Source organism: Galeopterus variegatus, unplaced genomic scaffold, assembly GCF_000696425.1.
Source record: "Galeopterus variegatus unplaced genomic scaffold, G_variegatus-3.0.2 Scaffold2957, whole genome shotgun sequence".
NCBI classification, from domain to species: Eukaryota; Metazoa; Chordata; class Mammalia; order Dermoptera; family Cynocephalidae; genus Galeopterus; species Galeopterus variegatus.
This window is the reverse complement of record NW_007729068.1, coordinates 100,185-109,900: the sequence shown is the minus strand read 5'-3', so window position 1 is coordinate 109,900 and position 9,716 is coordinate 100,185. Positions and strand designations below refer to the sequence as shown.

The window sequence follows — 9,716 nt, the reverse complement described above, 5'->3', positions numbered from 1 at the left end:
AGATTGGATGGGGATAAGATTGGAAGAACAGAAACCAGTTAGGAGGTGGTAGTATTAACCCAGATAAGAGACCATTGTCGCCTGAATGAAGGTAGTTTAATAAGAAAGAGGAAAGTAGGCAAATTTGAAAGACATAGAGACGTGATGACAAAGAACTTGATTGATTTGATTTGGAAGACGAGAGAGGGAGAAGAAAAAGAATAACTTCAGCCACCTATAATGTGATCAATTTTCTTTTCTTTTCTTTCTTTTTTTTTTTTTTTTGTCCTTTTTGAGACCAGCCGCACTGTGCTCAGCCAGTGAGCACTGTGAACGCACCGGTCATCCCTATATAGGATCCCAACCCGCGGTGCGCTGCCGAGCGCCGCACTCTCCCGAGTGCACCACGGGCTCGGCCCATGTGATCAATTTTCTAAATTTTACTTAAGATTCCACAGTAAAATTAGTAGTATTATTTATTTATTTAGGCAACTGGCCAGTATGGGGATCGAACCCTGAACCTTGGTGTTACCAGTATCATGCTCTAACCAACTGAGCTAACTGGCCAGCCCTGTAATAGTATTTCTATAGATACTATACATTTCTTGTTAAGTTTATTACTGAGCATTTTTTTGTTTTTTAATTTTTATTGTAGATAAGATCTTTAAAGTTTTCTAACTAGCTATAATACTATATGAATAAACAGTAAGTATAAAAATATATATATATAAATATAATATAGGTATACACCATAATACTACATGAGAAACCTACTGAATTTTATATTATATTTTCTTTCTGGTTATTGACATTCATTATTTTTATTTGAGATTAAATTAATTTTCTTGAATCTTCTAATAACGCAAATCAATAATTTTCATTTAAAAATAATTTGTAGCCATCTTTCTGAGAGTCAGATAAGCATTATTTTGGCTATAACAGATTTTCTAGAATCCAAATATAGGTAACATTCTTGCTTTTTTTTTTTTTAAGCATAATTCTTTTGTATGAACATTTAAAGGAAGGAAATTGAAATTCAACAAATTAAGTAAAATTATGTCAGATATTTCTTTAATAAGCACACAAACAAATTTAAAAAATTGAACCAAGTATTCTTTACCCAACTCTTTTCTACCACAATGTAATGGTGGTATAATACCCTCAGTGAGAAACATAGGAACTTAGACTGGAAGTGAGGAACATTATTTCTGGCTGGGGGTTGTAAAATAAAATAGCTTGGTAGGAGCAGAGATGTCTTCAGGGAAGTAAACTGTGTATCGTTTGGGTGGAGAAAAGTGGTATTTTACAGATAAAGACAGCAAGAAGGCACGCGGACACTAGGTATGCTCAGATAATCGGTATCAGGATAACTGAAATCCGCAACAATTCCCAGATCTCACTTTTCTTTGCTCCAAGGAACGCACATTCTGTGTTGCCTACGGTATATTTATATAGATTAGTATTTTTCTCAGCTTGAATTTTTAAATGTGTGTTACAGAATTGGTAAGGTTTTCTAAAAGTATGTATTTCTTAAATGTTTTAAACCTAGTAAGAACAAGTGAAAATACTTTTCCCACAATGCTTTCTGGACAAATAAGGGAACTATTCACTTTAAAAAACAGTATTACAAACTGATATATACCAAGTAAATGCTAAATGAGTGTCAAACTATAAGTATATGTTTTCACTTTTGTAAATAACTAGTATTCAAACACCTTTATTGTTTATACAACAGTTTGGTCATATGCTTAAATAATAACACTACCTTTTACTTTAAAACTTTCCTTGCTAATGTACAAAAAAATATTTTTGACAAGATGGGTTAGGAGTGGGAATAATAGCAAATAAAAATTTAAATCAAGGAAGAAAGAGAAAGTAAATTTTTAATCATACAAAATTTAATACTTATGTTAAGGAACAAAATATTAAAAGTCACTTTACATAGAGTGAATTTATATCAGAAGTGAATTTAAACTTGTGAAGCTTTGAGTGATACGATAATCATGTTTTCCCCCTTCAGTTGTACTAGGGGATTGAAATTTATATACTCAATAACCAGAAAAGAATCATAAAGGATCAGATAGAGGAATCTGTCTCTCTCCATTTTTTGCTGTCACTCCCACAGAGATTTTAATATTTTTCCTATGTCTTCGCTGATTTCTTGTGCCAGACATTGTTTTCAAATGCAGACTGTTTTGAAATGAGTACTATAAACTGCATGTTTCTTAGCATGTACACACCTTTTTCACGTACTACAAAGAAATCTTTAACAGAAAATGAAAAAATAAAATGGCTACGTCTCCTGCCAGTTTTAAACTTTACTAAACAGACTTATTGTAAGTCTTAAATTTAAACTATTTTTTTATCACTTGATTCAAGCTTTATATCTTTTTGAAACATGAAGGAAAAGAGCATCTTCCACAAACCAAACTAACATTGCATTTGTTTTATTTGTGGTTTTCAAATGTTTTGGGCAAAATTGCAGAGGCACTGATGGATTTTATGTATTTAATTCATATTAAACAGGACTAGTGATCTAGTGATTTAAATACTATGCTTGAGTTTTTTTTTCCCCTATGAGTAGTGGCCAGGAACATGTTAATTTATTCATTTCTTTGCAGAAAGTGATGTATGCATTAAAGGAAAACAGTAAAATAACTACAATGAGTCATCTAAATATACTCCATATCATATAAAAAAAGTATAAAACTCAAACAAAGATAACTGATCTTTTATTGGATTGGATCAGAGATGAGAAAAATGTTTCTTCTCATTCAATGACTAAGAAGTAATTGTAAGAGAAACAAGCAGTAAGTAGGTCTAGCTTTGTAAGCCTTTTCTGCAGCTGTATATAAATTACTGTAGGCATCTCTTTCTCTTGTCTTTATTAAAATAAAATTTAGTCATGCGCATTATAATGGCATTCATCTTAAAACTGGAATTTTAAAAATTATTATAAGCATTATAATAAAAGAGATATTTATCTAAAATTAATTACTTTATTAATAAACTGCAGTTAGGGGCACTTATATAAAACCCAAATATTCTGCTTTATTTTTAATGAATATTACAAACAATTTAGTAAAAGCACGCAGTCCATCTTCTATTACATGTTACATATAGTTATAATATGATAATGTGTAGATTGTATCATGAGCCATATACATTTATTTTGTGAAATGCAAATGTTTGCTGCTTCTGATGAATGAAAAGCATATGGAAAATTGTAACAGTTTTAAAAAACAATATCATGCCTTCTTGAGGTCATGATTTCTACACATTTTTTCCCAGCCATCATTTTTTCAGGTGTCTGCCACAAAGTTAGCACAATTTTTTTCAAGTTAAGTAAACTTAGGGCATCTGAATTATGGAAAGGCAATCGGATATTTTTTCCTCTGGAATGTGTCTTCTCTCCTGCCCCTTCACTGAATAATGTTGCACATATGTGATATTCAAGTGATTTACCACTATAGGTCACACGGGCTTCACAGTGTTTTTGCTACGAGAAATTCATTGAATAACCCATGTGCTTTCAGTGGTCTTTCTTGTAATACCTGCTAAGTAGTTGAGTTGGGCTCTCTTGTGATCTCTGCTGATCAACTTTTTACTGAATATACAAACTTGACTATAGGAAACCTCAATCCTAAACATTTACCATTATATTCTAAACAACTAGCAAACCATTCCAGACTGTCAAAAAATTATCATATACTTGGTAATACTTCGTGCAAAAGTTAACTATGTAAGCTATTCTTACATATGTTATGGAGATAGAGGTTTCTCCTCCTGCTTGTGAAGCTAGGAAGACTGCCGGAATACTTGTAAAATGTCAAAATTTTAGGGATATAACCCAGTTAAAAATAGTATCAATGCCACAGGTAATTAAGAATCGAAATTCCAGTGAATGAACGACTAATAGAAAAAAGGTATTGGCCAAATTTGAAAATGTGTTATAAAAAAACTTAACCTTTTGGAATTTTGTTATATATTGAACTACTGATAAAATTGCTACATTAAATAATCAGCACTTATGAAAACCAATTTTTTACATAATAAATTAACATGAAAACAGTTGTGAAAGGAGTGGGCCTTGAAGAAACCTTTTTCCAGGGCAGCCACAAATGTTCCTGCCAGTTTTACCTGCCCTACTCCAGGGGGCGCCCTTCACTTGCTGGTTTCTGTCCCACCTCTGACGTTTGGAGGTGCTTTACCTTATGGCTTTATGAGGAGGTCACCCTGACTGAATTCTGTTATTACTTAGGGCTATCCAATAAATCTGTTTTTTTGTTTGTTTGTTTGTTTGTTTGCTTGTTTTTGATGGGACATAAATTTTAACTCCCTTTTTAGCACTAAGGGAGTTTATGCTTTTTATATGGTGAAAATTTTAGAATTCTCTTGGATATTCTAAATCATTTGGTTATTTGGCAGTGATGCTGTAATAAAGGGTGCAGTAGGGTTTTAAAAATTTTATCCTGGCAATTCTGACTTTTAATAATGTTCACCTAGATTGAATGCACTTAATTTTCTTACACGAAATCTGCACTTCGGTAATACCTCTCTTTTGGCTACTTTTCTTTCTCATTGAAAAATATAAACTAAAAATTGAAGTGTTAACATTCAGAAAAAAAATCTATGCTGCCTAGAATCTTCATCAGAAAACTGAGAAGAGGCCAGTACAGTTAGAGGGCAATAGAGTGAAATCTTAGAAAAAAATATGGTTGCAGGAAACCTCTGGAGGTTATCTTTCCGCATCATCCCGCTGGCTTCAGGCAAACTTTACCTAAACTATTGTAGGCAGATGGGTATCTGGACTGTTTATAAAGATCTTGAGGGAAGCAATTCCATAATCTCTTAATATCCTTCTTTATATCTAATCTATTTGTCCATTTAATTTAGTTTATCTTCAGCAGACATGGATAATGTTACCTTTTACAATATAATTCATCATAACCTTGATAATTGAGATATTGTTTATATATGAAAGAATTTCCTCAGACAGAAAAGAATGTTGTTCTTACAATTTTAAATAGACTTTAGCATTAATTGTCAATGTAAGAGAAATATATACTTATGAATTTTGAGACCAACTGGAACCACAGATCAAATCCATTTTTTAAATGAGAATATAATGCTACCTTTGGAAGGGAATCAAACCTTTTTTTTCATAATGGAAAAAAAAAATTCTACTTCCAAACTTGGATAGAATCTTTGCAAACATAATTACAGTTCTGAGATATGTGTAAAATTCTGTTTTTTAGTGCCTTCATATTTGGTGTTTAGTACTGACATGCTGTAGTTCAGTAACACATTTATAACTCTATTTATACATTATCACCCTTCTAATTATTATTGTTAATAGATGAAGGTAAACTGAACAGTATTCATTTTTTAAAAGTTTGAAATTAAAAAATCTTATTTTTTGTCTTTCCCAAATTTTCTGATAATTTTAACAATGACACTAATTTTACAATTTCAAAGATATGATTATAAAATAAAGGCACATTAAAATTATAATAAATTATAGGCAAATTTGTGTCATCCTTTTCTAAGCAGTTAAACTAGTAGGCTGTATGTTTTTTCAGTTATAATAAAACCCTTTGTCAAAGACTGTCATGTCTCATTTCTTTAGAGTTGGCCAGCCAGACAATGTAAATGAGTAAAATTGGATGGATGGAGAAAATCAACCACCAGAAATGAAATCTAAGTTTATTTTTATTGTATATTATAAGAATAGCATTAACAATTTTATTTAATTTATAGTTAAAATCTAAGCAAATACATTAAATATTATATAAGCTTAATAAGTACAATTTCCTTTTATAACTACTTACTCCTTTGTTTGAATCCAAAAATATTTTTTTGTTTGTTTGTTTTGTGGTGTCAACATTAGGTTTTGTGTATTCTCTTATAAAGCATCTTTTAATTTTAAGTGACGCTTAAATTTTGATGTGACAGAAATATTTTATAAATGTTGTCTTCAGTTCACAATAGAAATCACATATTCTCAAATATAGGTACTTCCAAACATGTATAGAATGTTTGCATAAGAGTTTGTAAAATTTGTCAAATTCTGGTTTTCAGTGCCATTATATTTAGATTTTTTAAAAACTGTATTGCATGGTGGTTCAGCAGTAACTTGTTTGTAATTCCTTGTGCATGCTATCTCCTTTTGCTTTTTGAGAATTTGGTTTTTATTTTTTTCCTTTTTGTCTTTTTTACTGACCAGTAACGGGATCGCAACCGTTGGTGTTGCGCCTGCACTGCGCTCAGCCAGCGAGCGGGAACTGGTCTCCACATGGGATCCGAACCCTCGGCGGGAGCGCCGCCGCGCCCCCAAGCGGCGCACTCTCCAGTGCGCCACCGGGCCGGCCCTTGACGTAGACTTGATTCACTGGCATTTTAAATACATAGGAAATTCAACATTTCCACAGACAAATGTACTTTCCCATTTTTCATGAAACATGGTCCCTCTTCCCTTATCTTCTGTTTCCCATAAAGACATGGATATAAGAAAAAAATCCCTCAGTTCTACCAGACAAAAAATAACATCACAAGTGCTAAAGAGTGGCTGACACTTGGCCTAAGTGGCAGGGAGAAAATGGGAGATGGTGGGGACCATGAGGCTGAAGAGACCAGTGCTACTTTGAGCTACGACCCATTTTTAGCTCATCGATGCTACATGAGCATTTGAGCACAGTTTTTCAAGTGAACCTGATATATGGAATTGTACGTGAAATATCCTGCCAATATTAGGGTGGGCTAAACACAAAATACGCAGTGGCCAAATTTGGCCCAAGGATCATAAGTTGGTGATTCCACTTAAACACATTGGTTTTTATTCATAATAGAAATATCCAGCTTTATCACCCAGCTTTACTACCAGGTTTTTCTTCAAATAGCATCTTATAATTAAAAAGAAGATAATATTGTCCTTACAGGTGAATAGTTTGCTTTTGTTGATGATATGCAAAAAGAATCCGTTGTAGACTTTCAAGGAAGTTTTCAAAATGTTTTAAATTTGTGATGATGACAGGTATGCACACTGGAGTCTAATGACCTTGGGTCTATAAACTTTTCGTGTTTTAATGATCGCAACAGTAATGTGGGAAAAGAATAGTTCCTACTAATATCATTGTTGTAGAAATTAAATGAGATAAATATGTGGTGATCATAGTATACTTCCCTGCTCATTTCTTAAAAAATAGACATTATTTTTTGAGCAGTTTTAGGTACACAGCAAAGCTGAGAGGAAAGTACAGAGAGTGCCCATGTACACCTATGCCACACACGCACAGACTATCCCACTGTTGACATCCACACCAGAGTGGTACATTTGCTACAGTCCATGAACCTACATTGACAGGTCATTATCACCCAAAGTCCATGGTTTACATTAAGATTAAGATTCTTTTTTCTTTTTGATTTTCAATTAATTTATTTTAATTAATACAGTGTACTTGTAATTGTACATGCTTATGGGGTACCATCTGGTGTTTGTAGCCTTTACAGATTGGCTTCTTCCACATGTTTATATATATTAAAGTTTTCTTATGTCTTTTCATGGCTTGATAGCTTATTTCTCTTTGGTGCTGAATAATATTCCATTGTCTAAATGTACTACAGTTTTCCATTAATCTACTGAAGAACATCTTGGTTGCCTACAAATTTTGGCATTTATGAATAAAGCTGCTATAAATTTCTATGTGCAGTTTTTTTATGTAGACATAAGTTTTCAGCTCATTTGTACAAACATCAAGGAGCACAATCGCTGGATCTTTTGCCCATTTTTTAATTGGGTATTCTTCTTTCATTGTTGAATTTAAGAGTTCTTTGTATATTTTGGATAACAGTCATTTATCAGATGTGTCTTTTGCAAATATTTTCTTCCAGACTGTGACTTGTATTCTCATTCTGTTGACAGTGTCTTTCCTGGAGAAAAAAGTTTTAATTTTCATTAAGTCCAGCTAATTAACTTTTCTTTTATGAATTACACCTTTGGTATTTTATCTAAAAAGTCATCACCATAACTAAGGTCATTTAGATTTTCTTCTACGTTATCTTCTAGGAGTTTTGTAGTTTTGTGTTTTACATTGAGGTCTATGATTCATTTTGAGTTAATTTTTGTGAAGGGTGTAAGGTCTGTGTTGAGATTCTTTTTTTTTTTTTTTTTTTTTTTTTTTTTTTTTTTTTGTGTGCATGTGGATGTCCAGTTGACCCAGCTCCATTTGCTGAAAAGACTTTCTTTTCTCCATTGTTCCTTTATGGATGATCAGTTGACTATACTTGTGGAGTGGGTGTACTTCTGGGCTTTCTATTCCATTTCACTGACTTATCTCTCTATTCTTTCACTCGTACTGTGCTGTCTTTAGCACTGTAGGTTTATAATAAGTCTTGAAGTAGATAGTTTTATTCCTCCCACTTTGTTCTTCTCCTTTAACATTATGTTGGCTATTTTTGGTCTTCTGTCTCTGCATATAAACTGTAGAATCAGCTTGTTGATATCCACAAAATAACTTGCTGGAATTGGGCTTGTGTTGAATCTACAGATCAATTCGGAAAGAACTGACATCTTGACAGTATCAATTGAGTCTTCCTATCTATGAACATGGGATATCTCTCCATTTATTTAGTTATTCTTTGATTTCTTGCATCAGAATTTTGTAGTTTTCCTCATATAGATATTGTACATATTTTGTTAGATTTATATCTGCCCTGTTCATTTTAAGAACTTAGTAAGCAATATTCTTATTAAAATAATAAAAATGACAGCATCCTCTGAAAGTGACATATTCCTATTGATCTATTTTAAGGTGGCAATATTGATTTAAACAAGCATGGTATGGTATTGTTTAAAAAAGTCATTACTCATGGGTGGGTACATGGTACCTGTAATAGCATCTATACTTTTGTCATGCTTCAATAGTGTCTATACCTTCAGTTGTGCATCTTGATAGTAGTAGTATGTCACACAACAAAACCATATAGCTTAGTTTTGAATCCCAGATTTACAACCTACTGTGTAAGTTTCTTAACCTCTTTGTCCCTAGGTTTCCTCAGCTAAAAAATGATAATAATAAATTAGTTCATTGGGTTGTTGAAAATTAAACACATAAAACAATGCCAGAAACATGGTTAGCAATATACAACTATTAAATATTATACTATTTTAGTCATCTCTTAAAATAGATGGCTTGTATTTATTAAAAAAGTACATCTAATTTCAATTATGAAAGCAACATAAGAACATATGAAAGAACATACGTTCACCACAGAAACAATGGAAAAATAGAAGGGAACATAAGAAATTCCCTTATGATCCTGACTTCAAGACATAATAAATATCAGTGTCTTTATTACCAGTAGTTTTTTAATTAATGTCTTTTCTTTGATTTTCTTTTACATAGTTGTGTTTCTGTTATATATACAATCTGGCATCCTGGCATTTTTTTTCTCATTTGACATTATAACAAGAATTTATCAATTAAAAAAAAACAACACTTTCAAGTATATGGGAAACATTTCACTCAGTATTTTTTAACCATCATTGGCAATTTAGATTGTGTTCCATTTTCTGTCACTTCATATAATCTTAATAAACACTTTTTTTAAAAGCTTATGTGCTTAGGATACTTTTTAATGCAAAGATTAAAAAAGATTTCTATTATATAAGCATAGATATTAATTAAATCAATCAAATAAATGTGAGTGTGTAGGTATAATGTAAGTTGCAAGTGAGG

At 32.1% G+C, this 9,716-nt stretch overlaps 1 non-coding gene across 1 annotated transcript; it reads right to left on the bottom strand.

Moving 5' to 3' along the window:
* Positions 1 to 472: 472 nt before the first annotated feature.
* On the bottom strand, positions 473 to 546 carry TRNAT-GGU. Its single transcript has one exon. It is a non-coding gene; the product is annotated as a tRNA-Thr (tRNA).
* Between the last annotated feature and the right edge of the window lie 9,170 nt (positions 547 to 9,716).